The sequence below is a fragment of the Haliotis rubra genome, unplaced genomic scaffold, assembly GCF_003918875.1.
Source record: "Haliotis rubra isolate DU_JTF1 unplaced genomic scaffold, ASM391887v1 Scf154, whole genome shotgun sequence".
Classification (NCBI taxonomy): domain Eukaryota; kingdom Metazoa; phylum Mollusca; class Gastropoda; order Lepetellida; family Haliotidae; genus Haliotis; species Haliotis rubra.
The window spans coordinates 163,096-189,180 of NW_025765492.1; the positions used below are offsets into that span (position 1 = coordinate 163,096).

At 39.4% G+C, this 26,085-nt stretch overlaps 1 long non-coding RNA gene across 1 annotated transcript in view; it reads left to right on the top strand.

The window, feature by feature from the left end:
- The first annotated feature begins 6,475 nt into the window (after nucleotides 1-6,475).
- The window catches only part of LOC124270707, a 29,755-nt gene continuing 10,145 nt past the window's right edge, over nucleotides 6,476-26,085 (top strand). Inside the window, exon 1 of the long non-coding RNA XR_006896864.1 lies at nucleotides 6,476-6,569. This is a non-coding gene — a long non-coding RNA (uncharacterized LOC124270707). The remainder of the gene's footprint in view (nucleotides 6,570-26,085) is intronic.

Sequence of the window (26,085 nt, forward strand, 5' to 3'; positions counted from 1 at the left end):
CTTAAAGCACGACCTTTTCAGGAACAGTGAAGAACCTATACAGTCAATTTCGGATATACTAAATAACACTCCTGACTAAACAATTCCACAGTCCTCTGCATTTCCACACATTCGTAAACAATGGTTTAATAATGAGTGTAAACAGGCCAGAAAGTGTATGGAGAAAGCTGAAAAGTATTTTCGATGACATCCTATTGTGTTTAATTTCAATAACGTTACAGTATTAAATGCCAAGGCTCGACGCGCATTTGGAGAAAATATTTTTTCCAAGATCAATTCCCGCACGCCTATTTCAAAGGTGTGGAACATGGTACAAAGAATACAGTTCACCATCTGAAGGATTTACAATTTATTAACTGATAAAACCGACATTGCCAATAAACTTGGTGAAACATATTTTATTCATGAAATTTAAACATGATATGAATATGGATTGGCACATCAAGCCAGCGGCTTATGTAAGCGCCGCTCCATAAAATATAATACAATACAATCAATAATTAATTTCAAACAAAGCACAGAAGCAATTATTCTCACAAAGGCATGAAATGCATAATAACAGGAAAAGTCTACAACTGACTTACTGAGATTGGTTTTACGCCGCTTTTAGCAATATTCCAGAACATCACGGCGGGGGACACCAGAAATGGGCTTCACACATTGTGCCCATGTGGGCATTCGAACCCGGGTCTTCGGCGTGACGAACCAACGCTTTAACCATTAGGCTACCCCACCGCCCCGAAAAAGTCTACAAAATTGCATTAAATGATTTATAGTAATTTCACACATAAGAGTTTAGAATAATTTGAATCTATTTGAAAGTAGTATGTATTTATGAACAGAGTCAAGAATAAACTGATTTATTCTGTTGCTTGAAATTTGATTACCATGAAGAATTGAATTTAAGTCAAAACCATTAGTGTAGAAATATTTATCTGATCTTATTAAGTCATAACAAGGGCAAGAAAAGAAGTAATGGAGAGAATCTTTCCATGGATACCCACATGCACAGTTTGGATTATTTGAAATATGTCTATCAAAACAATGAGCGTTCAAGTCACTGCAACGAAAACTGAGGCGAGCATGGGTTATTTGACAAAATCTAGAGCCAAGGGTTTTTTTTCTAAGAGAATATTTCCTTGTTTGGTCTGTAATCGTGTTTTGAACGACTTTACTGATTGTGAGTTAATTGGTCTAGACGTATGGTCTAGAAACCAGACCCCCAAAATGGTGAAAATGTGGTGCAGGTCTGACTAACGAATGGGATGTGATTTTTCACAATCAGGAATGATGTAGCTTTGATTTAAAGCCGGTTGTCATCAGCTACCGTGCATGACAACCGTGCAGGGGCCCTTTACGGTGCATCATGTCATGTCAGTTATGGCAGTATTTTAACAGATAACTAGATGGTTTAATTAAATAACTCTGGTTTGGTTTGACCGATTTTAATCCCCAGAAAAGGTTTTGGAATGCTCAGACCATGATTTAAAATTGTGGAGAATTATATTACATATATGCTCAAAAATAGTTGGTAAGGTCAAAGGTCAATTTTAATAGACAGGGCATTTGATGAGAAACTTCACAATTTGAAGGTATTTTTTTCAAACAATTATGTTTTTCGGATTCAGCTATATCATCTGAAGATCATATATACCTTTGGTTAGCATTGTATTCATGAACAACCATTACAAGGAAACAGAGGTTGGTACTTTGTATTTAGATCAGCAAAATATAAGATAATTTTAGTTCCATGCTTTACAAAGTATCAACAATACTGAATATGTCAAAGATGCTGTTGAACTATCATACAAATTTGCGTTTATGTACATTCTGAAAGAAACAACAATTCAGCTGATATGTTTTGGTGTGCGTCAGTATTACACTGACATGCCGGGAAACCCTTAAAGCTGGTGAATAATAATATGACATCCTTGTTTTAAACATATTTTATTCATTCAAGAAAAGGATTGTGCACAAGTTATCCAACTTAGAAAAGCCCTCTCCAGATAATTACACAATTCATCTTACAACAAAGTACACAAGTGACAGACATAGGCTAGGATATGTACAACAGATGTTAACTGAGAAAGCTTTTTGTTTGAGAGATATAGATATGTACATATTTGAAAACATTCTGGTTGTCAGTGATTGAGAGACCTGCATTGCCTTGTAAGATAAGATTAATATCAATCAGTGTTCTATTTTTGACAATATGTTCTAAAGATTTTAACAGTTTATGTCTTTGAAAAGTATACAAAGGACATTCAAGGAAGTAATGAAAAACATTCTCACTTCTATGGCCACATTGACATGATGCGTCATTTTATACATTTATTCTATATAAATCATAATTAAGTGTACTCGTCATATATCTTAATCTAGTGTGCATAACATTGAACTTCCTTATTCCATATGAATAATATATAGGTGCACATTTTACCTTCACGTGTATATAAAATTTAAACGTGGCAACAGAGTCGCAATTTCTAATAGCTAAGGGAATATTATTCCACACTTTAACTGTTGATGGAATAAAAGATGACGTTGAGTACCTCAGTCTTGTATATGGTTGACTAAAGTTATTTGAGTTTCTTAACTGATAACTTGTCTGGTTGCTAACTAGAGGTGGGAGTAAATCTTGAAGAAAAACTGGTGTCAGGCATATTTTAATTTTATAAAATAATGTTAATTTGCGTCTTCTCCTTCTCTCAGAAAGTAAATCCCATCCCGTTTCACAATACAATGAACTGGAAGATGCATATCTTCGAAGACCAGTAACTATGCGCACTGCTTCAAGTTGAAGTTTTTCTAATCTATTAGCTTGTTCAATTAAGCATCCATCCCATACCTCGCATGCGTACTCAAAGTGTGGCCTTATGAATACGGTATATATTTTCGCTAGTGTTGTTCTTTTTAATAAGAACTTTAATTTCCGAAATGCTCCAATCATTTTAGATGTCTTTTTGATAATGTTTTCAATATGATGATGCCAACTCCCGTTAGACGTGAAGATTAAACCCAGATGTTTATGAAAATCGACTGTTTTTATATTGCAGTTATCAAACTTCAAATTAATGTCTTTTTTGCCATCTTTCAAAGTAAATATTATAGCTTCAGATTTTTCCGGATTGTAGGAAATTAACATGGCCTTTGCCCAATCGTTTAATATTTCATTCATGGCTCTTTCCATCACTTGTTTGTCCTTTGATAAAGTTCCCAGTGAAGTATCGTCAGCGAAAAGCCGAGTTATGCAATGTAGCTTATCAGCTATCTCATTTACATACACAATAAAAAGAAATGGGCCTAAAACTGATCCCTGGGGAACTCCTGCTTTCAACACCATAGGCTTGGATAGCGACCCATTAACAAAGACCGATTGATTGCGATCAGTTACATAACTATTAAACCAATCAAGGAGTTTTCCACTGACTCCATACATCTATAATTTAAGCATAAGCCCTCTTTGCCAAACTCTATCAAAGGCCTTTGATACATCGCAAAAGACCATACAATAGTATTCTTGGTTGGTACTTTGTATTTGGATCAGCAAAATATAAGATAATTTTAGTTCCATGCTTTACAAAGTATCAACAATACTGAATATGTCAAAGATGCTGTTGAACTATCATACAAATTTGCGTTTATGTATATACATTCTGAAAGAAACAACAATTCAGCTGATATGTTTTGGTGTGCGTCAGTATTACACTGACATGCCGGGAAACCCTTAAAGCTGGTGAATAATAAAATGACATCCTTATGGAAGGTTTGCAAGTGACATTATCGTGTGCCATTTTTTCTGTTTACAATGTGAACTATTGCGGCTTTGGTTTTCTTGGTTTATTTTACACCGGCAATCATTAATACATTGTAAAAGATATAACACACTGATCCGAAATGCGTTATGGTATCTTACCACAAAATATACACACAGTCATGTCAAAATGACGCAAGCAACATTGCCTTCATATCAGTTCGTATTTATTGTTCTTAATACTAATAGTCCTAGTGTATTCCCAGCTGACATGTATACTCAATGTCAACATTGTCAACATCCCGGGAACACCTTTCCCACATGCACATGCCGAAGTACACAACAGGTTCAACTTGCAGCTACACCTTCCTGTACATTGGCGTTTACATGCACAGATATGTTGAAGAAGGTCCACGGCAACTTATTTGCAACTTAATCACAGAGGAACAGAGGAATATTTGATGAAGATCTATTACGACAGAAACGTACTGTTTTAAATACAAACATTAAGTGCCTACTTTTTTGGACAACTCAAAGAAATTCCTGGACAATATTCATATAAACATCTTGCGTCTACTGTAACGTTCATAAAAATAGTAATATGTAATGATATGAGTAAAAGAGTTCCACATAGCATGGTCATGACACTATGAGCATCGATCTTCACAAGTGGGATACGATGGCATGCATCAAACAAGTAAGTGAGAACGACCACCCGATCACATTAGTTCGCTCTTACAACATGGGTTGCTGAAGATCAAGTTTGACCCAACATATTTGTGAACCTGTGGGAATGGTTAATGAATAAATGCATAAAGTTTCTCGTCTCGCGCTATTGCTTTCTCGTCTCGCGCTGTCGCTTTCTCGTGTCGTGATATCACTTTCTCGCGACCGAATTTTAAGGCGAGAAAGCGACGGCCCTTTTCAGCCACCACAGGTTCATTGCAAATACTTCTCCATATATAGGCCCATCATCAGACCCTTATTGTTATTATCATGAGCAGGTGATTTCTGTAGCCACTCCAGAAAGTCAATACCCGCATTTTGCAGGAACGTTAGACCATCTGCAGCTGCAATCGTGCCCAGCGTAGACGTTCCTTACGGTCTGTCTGCGTCGGAATCGGCCCAACATAAGGACGTTGGGCTTGAAGATACGCGGTTACGCGACCCCTTAACAGTGTGTTACTGGTTGCCGTTGCCATTGCCGTTGCCGTCGTAACATGATAACGCAATTTGACTGTCCTAGGCATGAGACGTCACACGTAGCCGTCCAGACCTGGGGCAATCAGAAGTTGTATTCGTTTGATACCCACGTCTCCTCAGGTTGCAAATTGTGCGTCTATTGCATCTCCTGGCACGTCCAACAAGCACTGTAGACTGGCCAACTTCTAACATGAAATCACCGTTCACGTTCAACATTTGTAAGGCGTGGCATGAGAATTGTTTATCTCTTACGGATTGCTAAAGTGTTTTGGGTGGGGATTTTTAATCGCCAGCAAATTTGACTCAGCTGATGGAGGTTAAGCATACGAAATTTTGGTCACGTGACCCCACACACATGTAGGATAGCGTTTACACAAAAGAGCGTGGTTGACCACAATTAAAATGGGCGGATACACCAGGTTAAACCTAAGCATCATGGTACTCGACTAATTATAACTACATTGTACTACCCATTTTTCATATAATTCATTTCGCCAAGCGTTCAGTTCGTAAGAGATGCTGATTTGGCTAGGGAGACTTTTCACCTACGTGTCTATGACATACTACTAACAGAAGCATATTTTAAACAAAGTCTGTCTAATGAGACGAAACCAGTATATAGATGCGGGACTGAGGCGTAACGTGTAGTGATCTAATACTAGTGACGTCAAAGCACGTATCACTGTGTGATGCTATTAGTCAACAAAGTCGTAAATAATGAAGCTGCTTCAACAACTAGCTCACATTCGTAAGTGCACCCTTCAGTTTGTACCAAACGAGGTTCATTAGTACTCCCATTTCCTTCGATGCCGCTGAAATACAAAATACTGGCCTGCTCTTTCCAAAACACTGTACGACGCACGTACACCCATCTTGAAATGTAAACTAAGGAACACTTATCATCAGAGGAGTTATGTACAAACTCTGAGGTGATGGGCCTTCATGACTAATGTTTGACAGACTATTATATTGATGTTCTTATTAAGTTGATATGCTGATATTACAGTCCAGAGGCAGAAACAATGGTGTCAAAATAGTCGTGGCCAACCATAGTCTCACATGCCTATTAGACGCAACAAGACTAAGTGGTAAGTACATGGAATGTTCAAACGGAATTGATGCTGTCATGTTTCTGAGCCAATGTATTTGATATTACCATGTTAATTCTCTCGGTATATCAGAATTTATTGGTCAGCGTAAATCAACATCGACTGTCACTTGTTCCTGGTTAGGTGATATTCCCAGGCGAATGAGGGCTGTGGCTAGATGCTGTAAACTGGAGGGGATCCGGTGCGAGTACCTCACCGATGGACCTACAGGAAAGAAAAAAGGGGAGCGTATCAGATCAAAATGCGCAAAACCTTTCCAGGTTATGGGTAAGCGATATGATGTTGATTCTTCCAAGTACACTGGTGTCGTTAACAAAACCCTCTGTTTGTTTTCTCTTGATTTGTGGATGTGTTTGTGACACTGAAGTGGAAGATGTAAATGTTTATCAGTCTCTGCCTTTCTTTTCCAGGATGCAGTGCATTCATGGTTGACGGTTGGCTGGATGGAGTACAAATTGTACGCGACTACTGCAGTGCTTACGTAGGGTTGTTTTCCAAAACAGGTAATCACAGGAAGTCACATTCGTAGTACAGATACACTGAAGACAGTGCACTGTTCATCCTCGTGTAGAGTCATCAAATCGAACCTATTTACTTTGGCCTCATGGACTTGAAACAGTTTGGGTAAATGCCATAACATTATTACATATGGATTCATTCACTCGAAGATTCATTACAGAGACAGATTGGCAGCAAGGAAGCATTTAGCACAATTGGAGTAAGACGAACGGCAAGGGCTTGGAACCAGTCACATACAGCGGGGTGGGTGACGCACAGCCCCCTTAATGGGATAGAAGGCCGTTATTGGATTGGAAGCAAACATTTACATAATGTGGTGAGAAGTAAAAGCCACGAATGGGATGGGATGCTAAAATACCATAATGAGATGGGAAGCTAAAAGTGTGGTAATTGGATGGGAAGCTAAAATACCAGAATGAGATGGGATGCTAACAGTCCAGTAATGGAATAGGAAGCTAAAATTCCATACTGGGATGGAAAGCTAACAGTCCCGTAATGGGGTCGGAGGCTAAAATCACAAAATGGGTTCGGAACTTCAAGCTAACAGTCCGGTAATGGGATAGGAAGCTAAAATGCCATAATATGATGGGAAGCTAACAGTCCGGTAATGGAGTGGTAAGATAAAATCCCATAATGTGATGGGAAGCTAACAGTGCGGTAATGGGATGGGAAGAAAGATCACCGGCTTCACTTGACAGAAAATTACAAACAAAGACACATGTGAGATTTATGATATATTACTCTTACAAACAGAAATTATTTTCCAATAATCGGACTGACATTTCATTATAATGCAGGTCTTTTATTTGCCACAATTGTTTAAGAAATAGTCAAGGTGTGAAAATTAAAGATAACACAAATCAGAGTTAATTTAAGAAGTGCATAAAGTGTCAACAATGAGACATGAGCCAGGAGTCACCTCATCAATAGTGAGTGTGACCACCCTGGGCATCTATATACGCCCAGACATCTCTCCTCGTGTCAATCGGCGGATGACGTCAGCAGGAATATTGTTCCAAACATCCGAGAGAGTCTGTTCAAGTTCCTGTCGGTTCGCTATGGATGGTACACGTTGTTTCAGCTGACAATCAAGATGATCCCACATATGTTCAATGGGGTTCATGTCCGGAGAACGCGCTGGCCAAGGTAATACGTTGACGTTAACGTTGTGCAGGTATTCTCCAACAATTCCTTAGAGACCTTGCATTGTCGTGCTGCACAATGTCTCCTTGTGGCTGTTGTCGAATAAAGGCCACCACAAAAGGTATCAACACCTCAACCCTGTAGCGCCGGGCATTCAGATTTCTTCGGACGATTACTTGTTGTTCTCTGGTAAAAAAAAAATTCCGTATACCACGACGTCTACTCCAGCGAACGGATGAACACCTTGAACGCAAACCTCTACGTCGAAAAACTCGAACCCTGCCATGGTTTCTGAATAGAAAGAACCGACTTTCCTCTGTTAAGAGCCCTCTCTCCCAGGCACGTCACTACCACTGACGTACAGTTTGTGCCCATTGCAGATTGTGTTGGTGTAGCCGGGTTAAGGCCATACCAAGTCGTCAAAAGAATGTTCGTGTACTGATGGCGTGTCCTAGTGCTGTCGCTGTCATCAACCTGGAGCTGGATCAGACGGAAGAAGGGGTCTTCGTGACGCTTGGTCTTCCTGATCTGGGGCGGTCTTGGGTCTCGCCTGTTTACTGATATCCATTTATCAGTTTCCTGATGGTCACGTTGTAAAGCCCTCATATTGACCATACCTATCACCCTGTCTCGTTGCACGTGGATACGTCTTGTCATATGCGTGGTCTTGTTTGTTGTTTCTTTTTTTTGGTTACTGCATGCTTGTTCTGTCCAACATCGGTATCTATGCCACAACCATGCATGTGCAAATGGACCAAAATCTTAAAATGTCTCGAAATCCTGTAAGAAATATTTGATCAAATATGGATTCGTGGCTTTTTCCTCCTTCGTGGCATAATGTCATTATAGTCCTTGCACAAAAGCTTGGTCGGGATCATGAAGAGCCTTCACATTACAGACGGACCCTGTTTTCAAAAAGCAACGAGCCATCGTTTAAACATCCTCGTATCAACTTTGCAGTATGTAATAAAACTATATTCTAATGAGTCCAACCCTGCATACAGCTGTGCTTGTAATCTTATTTATGGGGATCTGTGTTATAGCAACACCTTCTCTTGTTCCGCTACTTGATATCAGAATTATTCCTTTCCTTTCTGCTAGTAGTACTGAAATCAAAATTACATCTCCTTATCGCCTGCCGTCTACTCCTCCCTTCTGGGAATTGGTGAGGCCACAAGTAGAACAAACACAGACCACATTTAAGTCATCAGCAGACCAGAATTGTATCAGTTAAGAAATAAATATAATATACTGAAAGGCAAAAGAAACGCCGTAATATTGGAAATGCGATTAAGTATCAATGGAGTATTTGAACCTATTTCTTTAAATATACACCGGAAGTCAATCGTGGTTATATAGCCTTTATTGCCCAAAAAGTATTGTTTGAGATTGAGGTTTGCAATGATTTTGTTTGTGGAAAGGGAAGAGTTCGCACAAACACAACATTGAAATCGAGATGCACGTGCACCATGCATGCAATCAGGCAAAAATTGCCGACTTGAATGGCAATCGTTCACTTGTTTTCTGAACACAGCAGCTATGGCAAGGTTAACGACAGATCAACGACAACAAGCCATTGGACGTCTAGAAGCTGGTCAACGTGCTCGAGTCATTACTAATGACTTCAATTGCAGGGTACGAACGATAGAACTTCTTAGACAACAATACAACGCCACCAAAAGCACTGATGACCGTCCACGTGGTGGTCGACCCCGTATAACAACACGTCGCCAGGACCGTCATATCGTCCATCAACACCTCTCGAAGCAACATTAGGACTTGATATATTCTGACATCGATGCTATGACTGATAAGGTAGATGAAGGAGCGAAAAATTATCAAAGTTTGGTGAAGAGTTGGATAGCCTTGAATCGATCAGTCGTCGTGACAATGTTCTTGTTTATGGTATCCCCGAGTCAGAAGGTGAGAAATCTATGGCCTGAAAACAAACAGTGCTGTCAATTTTCAACCAACTTATGCGTTTAAGACCTGGCAGTCCACCGACGTCATACGTGCCCACGTCTACGTGTGCGATGCGTTAACGGCCACGCCCTGTGGTCGCCAAGTTGCAGGTTTCGGATGACAAGGTCAGAGTGCTTAAAGCACGTAACGATCTCAAAGAAGCTGGATATGGGATCTCGAGCGACCTCACTACGCGGCAACGCCGACAACTACAGGAACTGAAAGGAACCGGAAAGTACGGATTCTTCAAGAACTGGTAACCAAGCAACGCACGGATAATGACGCAACTGCACAACGTTGAACAGCAAGTAAGCGAACAGTGGCAAGTACCAGACGCGAGAGACGTGAACGTGAAACGTCTACCTATGACACTGGCTGAAGTCGGGATAGTTTCCCAGGGGGAACAGCCAACGTTAGCACCACGAAACTAAAATACATGTGAACGGTGTGGAGGAACAATCTTTTTCTTTCTTATGCTTGAATGTGAATGGATTGTTAAGTAAAATAAGAGATTTTAACTTCAGTCAATACCTTCGTAAATTTAAGGTAATATGTCTTGTTGAAACTTTTCTCGTGTCTATCCCGATTAACTGGTCAGTAAACTATGACATTTCCAAAGTCCTGTCATTAAAGTATCCGACTACGGTCGTCTATGTGGTTGTGTTTTTGTATGCATACAACAATCTTACAGTAAATTCTGAAAACTGATTCCATCCACACAAGATAACGTATAATGTTGACACTTGTCACATGTACCTATATTCCACCATCTGGCTCTTCTTACTACGGTGGTTCCAATACTACGTGTAGTTTAGAATATTTAGAAGGATAAATTTTAGACAAATCATTAATTATTCAGGACTCTCACACTATAATTTGTGGCGATATGAATTCTCGATGGGGGGAAATGAATCATCAAAATTCAAGACGATTATGATGAAAATGATAATATTCATTTACCTTGGCCAGAGGAAGATGATACCATACTTAATGATCGTAAATCTCATGACAAAGTTACAAATAAGTTTGGACAGTACCTGATTGATTTTTGCTACGTGTTTGACCTATTTATAGTATGGGAGAGTAAACTGGGCATAGCGAAGAGGAATTTACCTACTGTGGTCATCAAGGCACAAGTGTAAATGCAGGAGACATGTTGAATTCTGACCATTTTCAACTGGAGTTAACTTGTACATTTGCTGACTCGACAGTGAGTGACACTGGTAATCTGTTTGATGCAAAGATCATTTGGAATGATTCTTTCTGAAACATATATTCATAATTCACAAGAACGATTGTTGACCTATGGTGAGAGCTTAAGCGAAGTGAACGTGAATTTTGCTATTGATGTCCTGATTACTTAGTAGATATTTTAATAGATTCCGCGGATTGTATGATAAAACAGATTTTATTCAAATAGAAATATCAGGAAACGTTAGTCAACAAATCCAGAATGCATAAAAACAAAACAAACAGCGCGCAGAGCCCTAAGGCAGTTAAGAACGAATCACACTGATTATCGCCGCACAATTTATTGTTGACAGGAATGCATTTACATGTTGTAGAAAATATAAATCTGATCTCGCTAAAGTATGATTACATAGGGTTGTGGGGTAGCCTAATGGTTAAAGCGTCCGCTCGTCACGCTGAAGACCCGGGTTCGACTCCCCACATTGGGTACAATGTGTGAAGCCCATTTCTGGTGTCCCCCGCCGTGATATTGCTGGAATATTGCTAAAGGCGGCTCGAAACCTTACTCACTCACTATGATTAGATAATCTTTGTAAATCTGCAACATCTCCTGTACTCGCCGTCTCTCGCTAGAGAATCGGAAAAAGATAACTTCTCCAATTTCCAGTCTAAGTATACTTAGGCTCAGTATTATTCGTTACACTGCTATACTGAGTCTAACAAAACCTTGTGGAAGGTTGCGTCAGCTGACCTTTTCAATGGACCAATCAGAACACAGCTTACCAAATCGCGAAAGCTGACGTTCGCACATAGCTTTTGAACTTTTACCTCCAAAAAGTTTTGTACCCGAACGATTCCGAATGCTATTTTCAGTACGATCGCTTTTGACTGATGCACATGGAGCACGCCCTAACCGTGACTAAACACTCGCTGAAAATAGCGTTTTGTCAGTATTCAATGATGTCAGCTTTCGGAAATATTAGCTAATGATAACCATGTCAACAGAAACCCAAAAGCGGATATTCTGCAGGTCATATATCTGTGTTTTATGCGGGTTTTCATTTGTTGCGAGATCAGTGTTGGCGACCCGGGAAGAGAAAATCCATTTTGTAAGTCCCGCCAAACCATAAATAGTAGCCTTTGTCTGATTGGTTAAATCCGTTCGGCCGTCTCGCGTTTGATTGGACGGTCATAGGTCGCTCAAAGGTTACCTGACGCGACCTTTCACAAGGTTTTGTTACACTCAGTATAGCAGTGTAACGAATAATACTGAGCCTAAGTTTACTTAGACTGCTCCTATTTCTAAATCCGAATGGCTCGGATACTTCAAAAATCTATTTGCAAATACTGATATATATTCAACAAGAACGCCTCTATAACTGATGATGATACCATATACTCCGATTACGATGATAAGTGAGTGAGATAAAATTTAAAGCCACATCGTCAGTATTTCATCCATATCGTGACTAGGAAAGTTGTAAGTTTATATGTAAATGAATAAAATCAATTACGATGATGATGTTGATGAATAAGTGTTAGAGTCACCAATAACAGAAAGGGAATTAAGGGAAGCTATAAGACATTTAAAGAGGGGTAAGCAGCTTGACCTGATAATGGTATTATAGAAATGTTAAAATGTTCGCAAAATGAAACTATGCCGTTTCTCATAAAATGCTTCAATTACGTTTTTAACAGCGGCACTTTTCCTTCTAGCAGGTCCCGTTCTATCTTTATTCCACTGCATAAAATGGGGACTCTAGTAATCCAGATCCTTACAGAGAAATCTCTCTGATGAGTTTACTGGCAAGGTATATTTACAACAATATTGAACAATTGGATATCTCAGTGGGCACATATTCGAGATACAATTCCAGAAACACAAGCAGGGTCTAGAAAAAAGTACTCCATGACTGATCATATCTTCACTTTATATGCTATTATTCAAAAGTGTCTATCACGTAGAAAACATAAATTATATCTTGCAATTGCCGACTTAAAAACTGCATTTGATTCAGTTGATAGGTTCAATCTCTTGAACTGCTTTAAGAAATACTGGTCTGAGGGGCAATATGTATTCGATGCTGAGGGAAATGTATTCAAACATAAAGTCTTTTGAGACGGGAACAACAGACTATTTTGATTGTCCTATAGGTTTGCGACAAGGCTACATCCTCAGTCCCATCCTATTTTCATTTTTTATCAGCGAATTATATAATAGTATTGCTTCTTATGGAAAACATGGTATTCAACTGTTTCCAGATTACTTGGAAATTTTAATGTTTCTCTTCGTACATGATCTGATTTTACTATCAGATACAGTGGCGGGATTACAAAAACAACTTAACTTCCTAGATAATTACACTAAAGAATGGAAACTCTTAGTAAATCTTGATCAAACCAATGTACTTATTTTTCGGAGGGTGGTCAAATTTCAACAGATAAATGGTTTCTTGGTAATCAACTTATGAAAACAGTTGATGGTTACACGTATCTCGGTGTTCGTTTTAATCATACCTTCAATATTAAAAAATGTATTTATGATCTCTCCCAACGCGCTAAGAAAGCTCTTTTCCAGTTAATATCGATTATTTACAAAACTGGAATGCAAAACACCAGGTCTATTTTAAAAATATTTTTATGCCCAAATACAACCAATTTTATTATAAGGTTCAGAAAAATTGGGATATCAACGTGTCGACTGTGTGGAAAAAATACATTTATTAGCATGTAAAAGGATTTTTGGGAGTTGGATCGTCAACACAAAATATTATGGTGTATGGGGAGAGTGCGGGATATATCCACTTCACATAAATTCACAGATAAGATGTTTCAAATACTGGCTTAAAATCCTTAACATGTCTAACCATCGCATTCCAAAACTGTCCTATAATATATTAGTTCACTTATATAGTATTGGCAAAGTAACTTGGGGATCAAGTATAATATATTCATTATTTTCTCACGGTTATGGGTATGTCTGGTTAAAACAAACTGTTGGTCATATTCATGTTTTATGAACGATTTTCACAATCGAGCTGTTAATATACTCTCCTCAAAAAAGAAACGCATCCTGAAAATAGCAATTTCATGTAGCAATGAATTCAAACGTGATTCATGTTACAAAAGGTTTTGCTCTGTTTATGAGTCCTATGGTGTTTATGTTTTGAAACATCACAACAAAACGCACCATCCGTAAAATACCCGTATTGAACAGCATGATTTTCAATTTCGGCGTGTAGTGTCACAGGATACACAATTCACATGCAATGCACGTGAATGTTGGGGATCGGATAGTCTCAATGATGGGTATAAAAGGTTGATCGCTTTCTGTCGATTATTCACTGTATTTGGAATATTGTTGACGAACGCAAAATGCCAACCGTCATATCGCCATTGGTTTGCTTGAAGCTGGCCAGTCTCAACGTGCAGTTGCCCGACGCATGAATGTTCACCAAAGCACCATTTCACGGCTCTGGGAGAGATATCGCCGGCAGAATGCGGTAGCAGATGCCCCTTGTAGTAGGCGACCTCGAGCGACCAATGCGGCGCAGGATCGCTACATCCGGGTACATCACCTGCGTCATCGAACAGCTACGGCGACCAGTACTGCTCGACAAATACCCGGATTGAGGAGGTTTTCTGCACAGACCGTCAGGAACAGGTTGAGAGAGGCTGGTTTACGTGCCAGAAGACCTTATTTTGGCCCTGTGCTTCGACAGCTACATCGTTGACATCGAGTTCAATGGTGCACCAACGTACAGGCCTGGAACCTACCGAATTGGCGTAGAATCTGGTTCAGTGATGAATCACGATTTCTATTGGAACGACGCGATGGAAGAATGCGGGTGTACAGACGTCGACGCGAACGTTTCGCCGACGCTTGCGTTCCCCAGGTGGACAGATTCGGCCGGGACAGTGTTATGATGTTGGGAGAGATCACCTGCCGTAGGAGAAGTGATTTGGTGATGATCCAGGGCAACCTGTGACGAAATCCTACGCCCACACCTCCTTCCAATCATTGATCGCCAGAGGGAGTTGTTTCAACAGGACAATGCCAGGCCCCACACAACACGTCACACTAGAGACTTCCTCCAGAACCACAACATCAATGTGCTCCCCTGGCCCTCAAGATCACCGGACTTAAACCCGATCAAACATCTGTGGGATGCCCTGGACAGACGGGTGCTACGCCGTAACCCTCAGCCCCAGACACTTCAGCAACTCGCACAGGCACTACAGGCAGAGTGGGCTGCGATTGGGCAACACGAGATTCTGAAACTTATTCGTTCGATGCCGAGGCGATGCCGTGCAGTTCTGGATGCCCACGGTGGTCACACGAGGTATTGACTTCAGCTCCACAACACGTCTCCATGTGACACTCAAACTGACGTTCCTCGATTTGGTGCCAAAGACGGATAAGTCTGCATTCCCAGTGTGCAATTTCGCTATATTTCATTGACTCATAAACCTACAAGATGTTTCAAAATAAACATAAAAATACAGTTGAAATTCCTATATGCGTTTCCTTTTTGGGAGAGTATATGTTTCACTAGGAATGGCAATCAAGTTTGAATATTAGCACACGCTATGATTGTTATAGGACATTTAAAACTTTACTACAACCAGCAAACATATTTATATGTACTTAGATGCAACGATTTAATGTATCGGTTAATAAAAGTTTGACAAGGAAAGCTAAATTTGATGGTAAATGAAGGAAGAAAAATGTCCATTGAAAGGAATCAAAGAATCTGTCCATTATGCAAAGAAGCAGTAGAAAACTAAATTCACTTCACTTTCATCTGTAAATCATATGTTGACATTAGAAAAAAAATATATACCAGACTATTACCTGTCAAAACCTGCCGATGTAGTGTTTAAATCATTATTATGTTCGTGCAATGAACAAAAACACTCCAGTAAGATAAGAGATGAATTGATGAAAAATTTGTTACAATTGACTTGTTAAACTTACTTATGTATAACTCTGCAAAATGTATGTGGGCCAGAGACCTTGAATACAATAAAATTATTGTCTTGTCTTGATAAGAGTTCATTTGACATTTGAGACTTTTTGTAAAAAATATTATTTCAAATTTCTGCATTTTTCGAACAAGATAATTTTTGAAGTCCCCTACCCTTGAAACAGTCTGTGAATTGCAAATAAGATTCATTGCAAATTTCTGCACATTTCAAACCTGCTATGACGAAGTTTCAGATTGTGAAAGTTTTGTTGTATCACCATATTGATGAGGGAGTTTTTTGGACAGGCAGTTTTGGAAATGGTTAAAGAAGAAATGGAATTTGGAAATGAAAAGACGTTCAGTTACAAATTCAGTAAAAAGAAAATAGAAAACAGGAAGAACTAAAAAGTCTAGAAATAGAAAAAGAAGAAAGGGCATTGAAAAAGTTGGAAATGGAGAAAGAAATAGAATTCTGAAAAGAATTCGACTAAAGAAAATTGGAAATTGACAGAGAAATTGCGCTGAAAAACCTTGAAATTTTTTCTCCTCGTTCAAACCCTTCCTCTTTCGACATTGCAAGGCACGCTAGACTGGTGCCCACTTTCAATGGAAAAGAAGTAGATACATATTCCTACATTTTGAAAAAGTTGCTGTAAACCTCAAGTGTCAAGAACTATGGGTAAAGGTCACGATTCATATTCGACTTTATCGACAGAGTGAGTGAGTGAGTGAGTGAGTTAATATTTATCGTCACATCGGCAATATTTCAGCCATATCGTGACGAGAACATTTTATTATTATATTAAAGATGAATAAAGTTAGAAATTAAAAACCTGTTGACGAAGAACAGTAAAACTACTTGTGTATCACAGATATCCATTTAAAACTAGCAATTAAATCTAAAATATTGGAACTAGAAATGACAATACAATATAAAAACAGGCTGTAGATTGCCAACGACCAAAGGTAGATCACCATACTAGGGACCATGGGGACTTACAGTACATTTGCTTCCTGCATGGAACCTAGCTGGATTTACACCATCACTTCAGCCGTCAGCAAGTTTAGACAAATTAGCCATAAGTTAAAATAACACATATTCTACGATTAAAACTAATGGTATGTTTGAATGTTTTGGGACTTACGTACCCCCACAGGAGGACAATAATTTTACAGTGCTTCAACCCCCTGTGAGGAGACAGCCACTAACAATCTCAGCTGCTCAATTAAACTACCAATTATATAATATTTATCTATTTACAATTCATTCAACAAATCTAATTCTTTTAAAAATGCAATAACTAAATGAGAACTAATATTATTAAAAAGATCCTTCATCGTTTGTGATTTGAAATAGATATCCCTTGTGATGGAATACTCAACACAGTCAAGCAAGACATGCTTGACCGTGATTCGTTCATCACAAGGGATACAAAACGGAGGATCCTCACCTTTGAATAGGTACTCATGCGTATATCTTGTGTGGCCAATACGACATCGTCCCATGATGACCTCTTCAAATCTGGACTGACAACCCAAGTAAGTGTAACCGATATAGGGTTTTATTTCATGTAATTTATTGACACCTACTTGGGTGTCCCACTGCTTTTGCATCAGATCACGGATATAAGATCTTATAGCTGCTTTGTAATCAGAGAATGGGATCAGAAGTGGTGTCACAGATTTGTTGAGTGCTGCCTTAGCAGCAAGATCAGCCATGGTGTTCCCAGAAATGCCAACGTGGCTGGGTAACCAACAAAAGGCGACGCATTGGCCAGTAGCAAGTTCATTGTACAATTCAATAATTTCTAATAAAAGTGGATGTTTGCAAGAAAGATTTTTAATAGCCTGAAGGCACGAAAGAGAATCTGAAAAGATAATATATTGTTTATATTTATGGTGTTTATTAATATATTTAAGAGCTGTTAGTATTGCGTTTGCTTCTGCTGTGAAAATTGAACTGTCATTGGGTAATCTGGAAGATATTGTTTTGGACCCAATGACAGTGGCACAAGCAACCGCGCCACCATCCTTGGACCCATCAGTAAATAAGGATTTATATGTATTATATTTACTTTTTAATTGATTATATTCTTGTTTATATTGTAATTCATTAGTTACAGATTTCTTAAACTTTGTCAGAGTTAGGTCAACTTCAGGCCTCACCAGTTGCCAAGGAGGAGAAGAAAGAAGACGGGAAGGAGATATATTTTCCAGCTCAATGCCGGCAGCAGAAACAAATGGTTTAATTCTTAAACCAAGAGGCGGAAAAGAGAAGGCTTTTGGTGTACAACTCATCATAAAGAGGATTAAAAACACAGTTAAATGCAGGATTAGACTCGTTACAATAGAGTTTTGTTATAAACTGTAAAGAAAGTTTGATACGACGTTGAGTAAGGGATGGCTCATCAGCCTCAACATAGAGACTAGCAATAGGAGAGGTTCTAAAAGACCCAAGACAAAGTCTAAGGCCTTGATGGTGGACAGAATCAAGTAGTTTTAGGTTGCTTTTGCAGGTTCCACCATATATGATGGAGCCATAATCAAGCTTCGAGCGGACAAGTGATCTGTAAAGGTGTAGGAGCGTAGCTTGATCCCTTCCCCACCTTGAATTAGACACGACTTTTAATAAATCGAGTGCCTTCAGGCATTTAGTTTTTAGAGATTTGATATGCGGAAGAAAAGTTAAATGGGAGTAGAAACCTAAGAACTTGGCCTCCTTGACAATCTTGATGGGAGTGCCATTTAAAAACAGTTCCGGGTCTTTATGTGGTTTATATTTACGGCAGAAATGTATGCAATTAGTTTTTGATTTAGAAAATTTAAAGCCGTTTTCAAGACACCATTTATGTATTTTATTTAAACACAACTGTAATTGCCGTTCTATAGTATGCATATTCTTACCGCGACAAGAAATGTTAAAATCATCCACAAAAAGTGATCCATCAATTGAATCGTTTAAAACTTTGGATAAGCTGTTGATCTTAATGCTAAATAAAGTGACAGACAAAATACTTCCTTGTGGGACACCCTGATCCTGATTATAATGGTCAGACAGGGTTGAACCCACTCGGACCTGAAATTGCCTGTCTTTTAAAAACTGTGACATAAAAAGAGGTAAACGACCCCTTAAACCAAAATCATGTAAATCCTTTAAAATGCCATGCTTCCAGGTGGTATCGTACGCTTTCTCGAGATCAAAGAATATCGATACTGCATGTTGTTTATGTACTATGTTGCATTTTTGACAAAGGATTCTAATCGTACCAGAAGATCAATGGTACTACGATTTTTCCTGAAACCACATTGAATATTTGTTATAAGGTTGTTGGTTTCAAGATACCAGGTTAATCTATTGTTTACCATTCGTTCCATGGTTTTACAGACGCAACTCGTTAAAGAGATTGGTCTGTAATTTGATGGATCAGTATGATCCCGGCCAGGTTTTGGAATAGGGACAACAATGGCATTACGCTACAAAGGTGGGAAATTCCCTGAAGTCCATATTGTGTCAAAAATATTTAGAAGTGTTTCCAAACATGATTCAGGTAAATGTTTCAAGAGCTGATAGTGTATATTATCAGCTCCTGTTGCTGTATCATGAGCTTGCTCAAGGGCGGTATGTAGCTCATGTAGTGAAAACAATTCGTTATAGTCTTCACCATTATCTGATTTAATTAATTCTTTAGTTAATTCTTTCTTCTGAATGTTTGGCGAGAGTTTCGCCAAGCTTGTTCGCAATATCGGTTTTATTAGTTAATATATTGTCACCATCCTTCAGATGGTGAACAGTAGATTTGGAACCTTTGCCCTTAATTCTTTGGATCATGTTCCACACCTTTGAAATCGGTGTGCGTGAATTTATCTTAGAAACATATTTCCTCCAAGACTGACGCTTATTCTGTTTAAATGTACGTCGAGCCTTGGCATTTAAAATTTTGACTTTATTTAAGTTATGAACAGTAGGATGTCGCCGAAAATATTTTTCAGCTTTCTTCCTGTTCTTTCTGGCCTGTTTACATTCATTATCAAACCATGGCTTACGAATATGTGGAACTGCAGAGGACTTGGGTATAGTTTGGTCAGCAATGTCATTGAGCATATCTGAAAACAACTGTATGGGATCTTCACTGTTCGCAAATGCATCATGTTGTAAGTTGTCAGTACACAGTGTCTCATATAATGACCAATCAGCCCTGGCAAAGTTCCTTCTTGATAAAGGTGGATCATCACCAGGGTTGATTGTTTTGAGAATAGTGGGAAAGTGGTCACTCCCACATAGGTCATCATGGACCATCCACTCAAATTCATTATATAAATTGGAGTCAGCAAGTGATAGATCCAGGGAAGAATATGTTCCCGTAGCTGGATGTAGATACGTGGCTGAATCGGTATTGAAAATACATAAATTATTATCAGAAATGAATTCCTCGATGACTTTACCTTTATTATTTGTGTTGGCACTTCCCCAAAGCGGGTTGTGTCCGTTGAGGTCACCCATGATGAGACATGGCTTTGGAAGTTGATCATATAGCTTGTGAAGGTCCGATTGACGAATGTCAGAAGAAGGAGGGATATATAAGCTGCACAGAGTCAAGGCAAAATGCAGCGTCAGACGAACAGCTACAGTTTGCAGATTTGTGTTGAGTGATACAGGGCTATGTATGATGCCCTGCCGAACTAAAATAGAAGCACCTCCAGTTGCTCTATCTCCCACAGGAGAAAAGGAATGATAATCGGTGTATTGTCTTAAGTTAAAGGTGTCTGTGTTTTTTAAATATGTCTCTTGAAGACAAAATGCTGACGGTTGAAGATCTTGAATTAGTAATTGGATTTCACTGAAGTTATTCTTCAGTCCTCTGCAATTCCACTGAATTATGTTGGCCATTTGAGTCATGGTGGCGCCTCAATTGGCGATCGCTCTCGTGAGTGTGAGGAAGAGCTAGTCCCCCTCCTGTCTTGGGAGGACAGGGTAACTTCCATGTCAAGAAGTCCAAATGAGTTCTCTAGGGGAACCTCTGAAGGTGAAGGGACAATAATTGGTACTTTCCTTTTTAATTTCTTCCCTTTCTTTTTTGACAACTGAACGGTGTCGGGTTGTTTCTTATAAGGTTGAGATGGCGGCTTAGGAGGATTTTTGTGTGGGTACCAGGTACTGGCTGAGCTTCTGGGTAAGCTTCTGTCTGGGTGGATGTTCCGTAGCCTCTTCAGAAATGTTATAAAGAATAGTCTGCTTTTCTGAGACCCAGGAGATGGCCGTCTGGCACTCATGGTCAACCTTCGGACGGGAAGTAGATACTGCAGCAGAGTACGTTTTTTGTTGAGAGATTTGAAAAGTGCTTGGTATCAATTTCTTTGCTTCAGCAAAAGATATATTATTTGTGTGTTTAATTTTCAGAATTTGGGCTTGTCTTTCAAAGGATGGACATGATCTGGAGGAGGACATATGTTCACCATGACAATTTGCACACTTGATGTCATTTGTGCAGTCGGCATTGTCATGTTTTCCAGTACAGCGAGAACAAATTTGAGTGTTGTTACATGCGGTAGCACTGTGTCCAAACTGCTGACACTTAAAACACCGAAGAGGATTCGGGATGTAGACTTCCACCCCGATGTTAAAATATCCGGCTTTAATTGTTGTTGGTATGGTTGAAAGACAAAATGTAAAAAGATATGTGTTAATTTTGAGAATCTTCTCCCCATCTTTTCTTGTGAATCTTTTCACAGAGGTAACACCTTGTGACTGAAGTTCTGATGCAATGTCGACTTCTGTCATATCAGACAGACATTGTGCCCTATCGCGGACAATGCCTCGACAAGAATTCAATGTTCTATGTGGCGAGACATCAATCCTGGTATTTGCAAAGTGACGTGCTTTGAGCAAATTGAGTGACTGTTGCTTCCTGGCACATTCCACCAGCAAGGCACCTGTTCTGAGACGAGTAATGTTTTTGACATCGCCACATATTCCAGCAATAGCTTTAGATATTGCAAAAGGGTTGAGCTTTAGTGGTTGTCCTTCAATTCCCTGTACAACCAGGAAACGGGGCCAAGAATCCAAACCAGTTGTCCCTGATTCGTCATCAGAAGACGATACAAAGTCTAAATCTATGTTTTCTCTTTGGTTGAGAACGAGAACCAGAAGATAGTTGGGTAGCCATAATGAATAAATGTAGGTTCAACATCCCCGCTCCCCACCCACCATGGAGTGTCAACAAGGACGGTGTTGAAGTGGAAACCGACTAGAGAACACCAGGGTTACAGGGATGTTATACTCGAGCAAGACAGACACAGGAAGCTAATATTGCCAAACAGAAGAAAAGTCAGGCTGGTCCGCCCTTGACAGTTTTCTGAAGACGATTAGAACCCGGAGGTCAGTAATGCCAGATTGGCCCATGAGCCACCGCCTTCTGGCATAGGACTCTAGGCAATACAATATCATGAATAATTTAAATTTAGAGTAGCCAAGACCAAAATAATATATGAAATATGTGCAATAATACTCACTATGCACAGGGCCTGGCGTGACCAGCCGATTGAGAGAACCGGGCCAGTTCTACCACCCGTCTAGGTGAAGTAAGGGTCAAAGTGGTGTGTTGGGCAACAGGAACACGGTTCCAGGCTCCTATTGCCCTCAACCACCAGAATCCCGTCCTCCACCGACACAGGGGCGCAACCCACGGCAAACAGGTTGGTGGACCAAATATTCCCCAGGTCCACAACGGGGGGTTGAAGGGCGCTTAGCGTTACCCAGCACCCACCACGAGGAGGTGGCCCTTCATGGGTGCCCTTTATCGACAGAACAATCTTCAGATTATGATCTTGTCCAAAGGACCCTTCTAAAAGCTTATGAGTTAGTTCCCGAAGCTTATCGTCAGAAATTCAGAAAAGGACAATGAGACTTTTGTAGAGTTTGCTAGAGAGAAGGAAACTTTGTCACAGATTTTGATGGTTTGAGGCAATTAGTTTTGATGGATGATTTCAAGCAGAGTGTTCATTCTGATCTCAAGACTGATTTGGATGAATATAAAGTTGATGACTTAGGATGGTGGTTCTGAGGAGAGTTTTCTTTGTGATAGTAAGTCCCCAGATTCTGTAGTTCGGAAGGAGTATTCGCCCTTTGTATCTAAAGGTTATGTGTCACTTATGGGAGATGATTCCACCCCAGGGCCCACTCTTCAGTCTCTGACTTTTAAGGATATTTTGCCTTTTCTGATGAGTCCTCAGCGAACTCAGATGTTTTGCTTCAGGCTATAGGGGTCAATTTTGCTGCTCCTCTCCATTTTGTGAATTTGACTTCAGATCTGATTTCTAGTAAGGTGAAAGTTGGGGTTCTTGACTCTCTCCCAGTTCTGGGTGTCAATTTGTTGATTGTTAATGATCTTATGGAGGCCAACGTTGGTGCTGATGGTATTGTCACTGTTTCTCCGGAGAGCTCAGTTAGTACAGAAAAGTTGGGGGATGATTTTCCGGGTATTTTTCCCTCTTGCGCAGGACTCGTTCCATGTCGAAGGTCATTTCTTTGCCAACTGATTCCATTTATGATTTGTCAGGTACTTTTATGGATCATTCTTTTTGTGATGTAGAGGCTGATCTTCAAAGGGTAATAACTCTTCAGGTCTTCTTGATAAGTCTGATAGTTTGTTAAGTGGTGATCACTTTCGTTCCAGTGAGTGAGTGAGTGGGTTAAAATTTAAAGTCACATCGGCAATATTTCAGCCATATCGTGACTAAAACAAGTTTTTAACTTCATCATAAATGCATGTAAATCGCCAAAAGCTTGTAAAAGGACTGTAAAACCAACTAGAATATCACAGACATCAAAAATATAACTAGTATCTATCTCTGAAAATGGATTTCAAATTAGGACAATACAATACAAAAAACGGGCTACAGATCGCCAGCAACCGAAGGTAGATCACCATACTAGGGACCAGAGAGCAGGTTTTTAGTGCGCGGGGTGAGGATGTTGAGTTGCAGAAATTGGCTAGTAAGGCATTTCTTTTGAGGAGGTCAGCAAGGTTCCAGTTTGTTATTACCTCAAGGATGGTGTTCTAGTGAGGAAATATAGGTCGCCGGAGGTTTCCCGCGGAGGATGAAATTTTATCACCAAATTGTTGTACCAAAACTATTTCGAAATCATGTACTATCAATGACAAATGCAAGTCCCATGGCAGGTCATCTGAGTGTAAACAAAACTTGTGAGAACATTTTGGCACATTTCTTTTGGAACAGCTTGAGACAAGATGTGGCTGAATTTTGCAAGACCTGTCATGCATGCCAACTTGTTGGAGAACCAAATCAGAAACGTCCTACCGCTCATTTAAACCTATACCAGCTTTTGAGGAATCTTTCCGTAGAGTTATCGTTGATTGTGTTTGTCCACTACCTAAGACTGGTAATCAGTATCTGCTCACTATCATGTGTGCTTCTACCAGATTTCCTGAAGCAATTCCTCTTCGTAGGACTGTCGCTCCTGTGATTGTCAAGGCTTTGATCAGGTTTTTCACCTCAGTTGCAATTGGTTTGACAGATGTTGTTCAGTCGGATCAGGGCTCAAATGTTATGTCTAAAGTGTCTGAGTTATGTACTAGTTGGGTATTGAGTAAATTAAATCTAGTGCGTGCGTGTGTATTTTTACACTGCTTTTAGCAATATCCCAGCGATATCACATTGGGGGATACCAGAAATGGGCTTCACACATTGTATTAAGTCTAGTACTTATCGATAACCCAGAGTCACAGGGACCTTTTGAGAGGCTTCATCAAACTTTGAAGAATATAATCACGACTTATTGTTTTGAGACAGAGAAAGATATGGATGAGGGTGTGCATATGTTGATGTTTGCTGTCAGGGAGTCAATTCACTAAAGTTTAGGGTTTAGTCCCTTTAAACCTGTATTTGCTGAGTCGACGGGGCGTCGTCATACCTGGCTGAGCGACCTAATTGCCATCTATAGTCTGATCTATTTTTTCAGCAGCTATTCGTATTTTTTCCCGATTTTACGAGTAAAAATGCTTTTTCTGGAAATCCTATTACGCATCCCACTAAACGCCCAGCAATTGAGTAAATTTTAAGGATACAGAATAACAGCTGCAAAACAGTTTTTTTTCTATGTCCGACAGTACTTTAATATACTTGGGCTGTCAGATCCACGCATGAAGCTAAAACTAAATTCTGTATCCCATGTAATGAAAGAATCACCATAAGGGATCTAAATCTAAAAACAATCGAGAATCGCTTTACTTATGTAAATCTTCATTAAATTATTGATTTGTTTAAAAATAACTGTTTGAAAACGTTTGATTGTTCTGTAGATAGATGTATGTTATTTTATAAATGGTAGGTTTAAAAAGGCAACTGAAATCGTTAGTTGTTGTATCCTCAAAGGGGGTTAAAGTATTGTAAAATTATTGTCCTCCTGAAGGGTACGTAATTCCCGATTTTTAAAAATTGGTTCTACCCCATTTTTAATTGTAGAAACATAATGTCATTATAATTGATGGCTATATTTTGTTCAATCGCTACTATCTGGGGGGATGGTGTAAATCCAGCTTGGGTCCATGCAGGTAGCAAACGTAGGCTGCTTGGTCCCTAGTTTGATTATCAACCTTCAGTTGCTGTCGATCTTTAGACCGGTTTCATAATGTGTTGTGTATAGAAATATTGTTTTGTGGTTACTTGCTTTTCTATATGTAATTCTGTGATATTCTAGTCATGTTCTGTCTATGTTGACAGGTATGCATATCGTTTAAGTTTGTTAATAATCTGTAACGTTCATAGTCACGATATTGCTGAAATACTGGCGATATGACTTTATATTTAAACTCACTCACTCATACATTGTACTTATGGGAGATCAACTGGTGATTTTGTCCTAACGTGTCAAATATTTGACGTACTTTTAAATGAAAAAGTGAAGTAAAGCGGATATTTATAACATATCAACGATAAATCACCCATATATCCGCGTTTTACAGAGATACCATACCGCCAGTTGTTACGAACATAAAATTTACACCAACTTCATAATAGCTTCCTTCCATTTTTTCTTTCATTTTTTGTTTTGTTTGTTTGTTATTTGTTTTGTTTTGTTTTTTCTTAACTTGCGGATGGGGGTGACGATTAGGTTGCAGCAACATTAAGAATAGGGTGTTCTCAGCATGTTATTTCAAAAGTCGGTCGTGATGACTCTGAATGAAACAGGGTGTGACACTGACATCAAGGGCCCTTA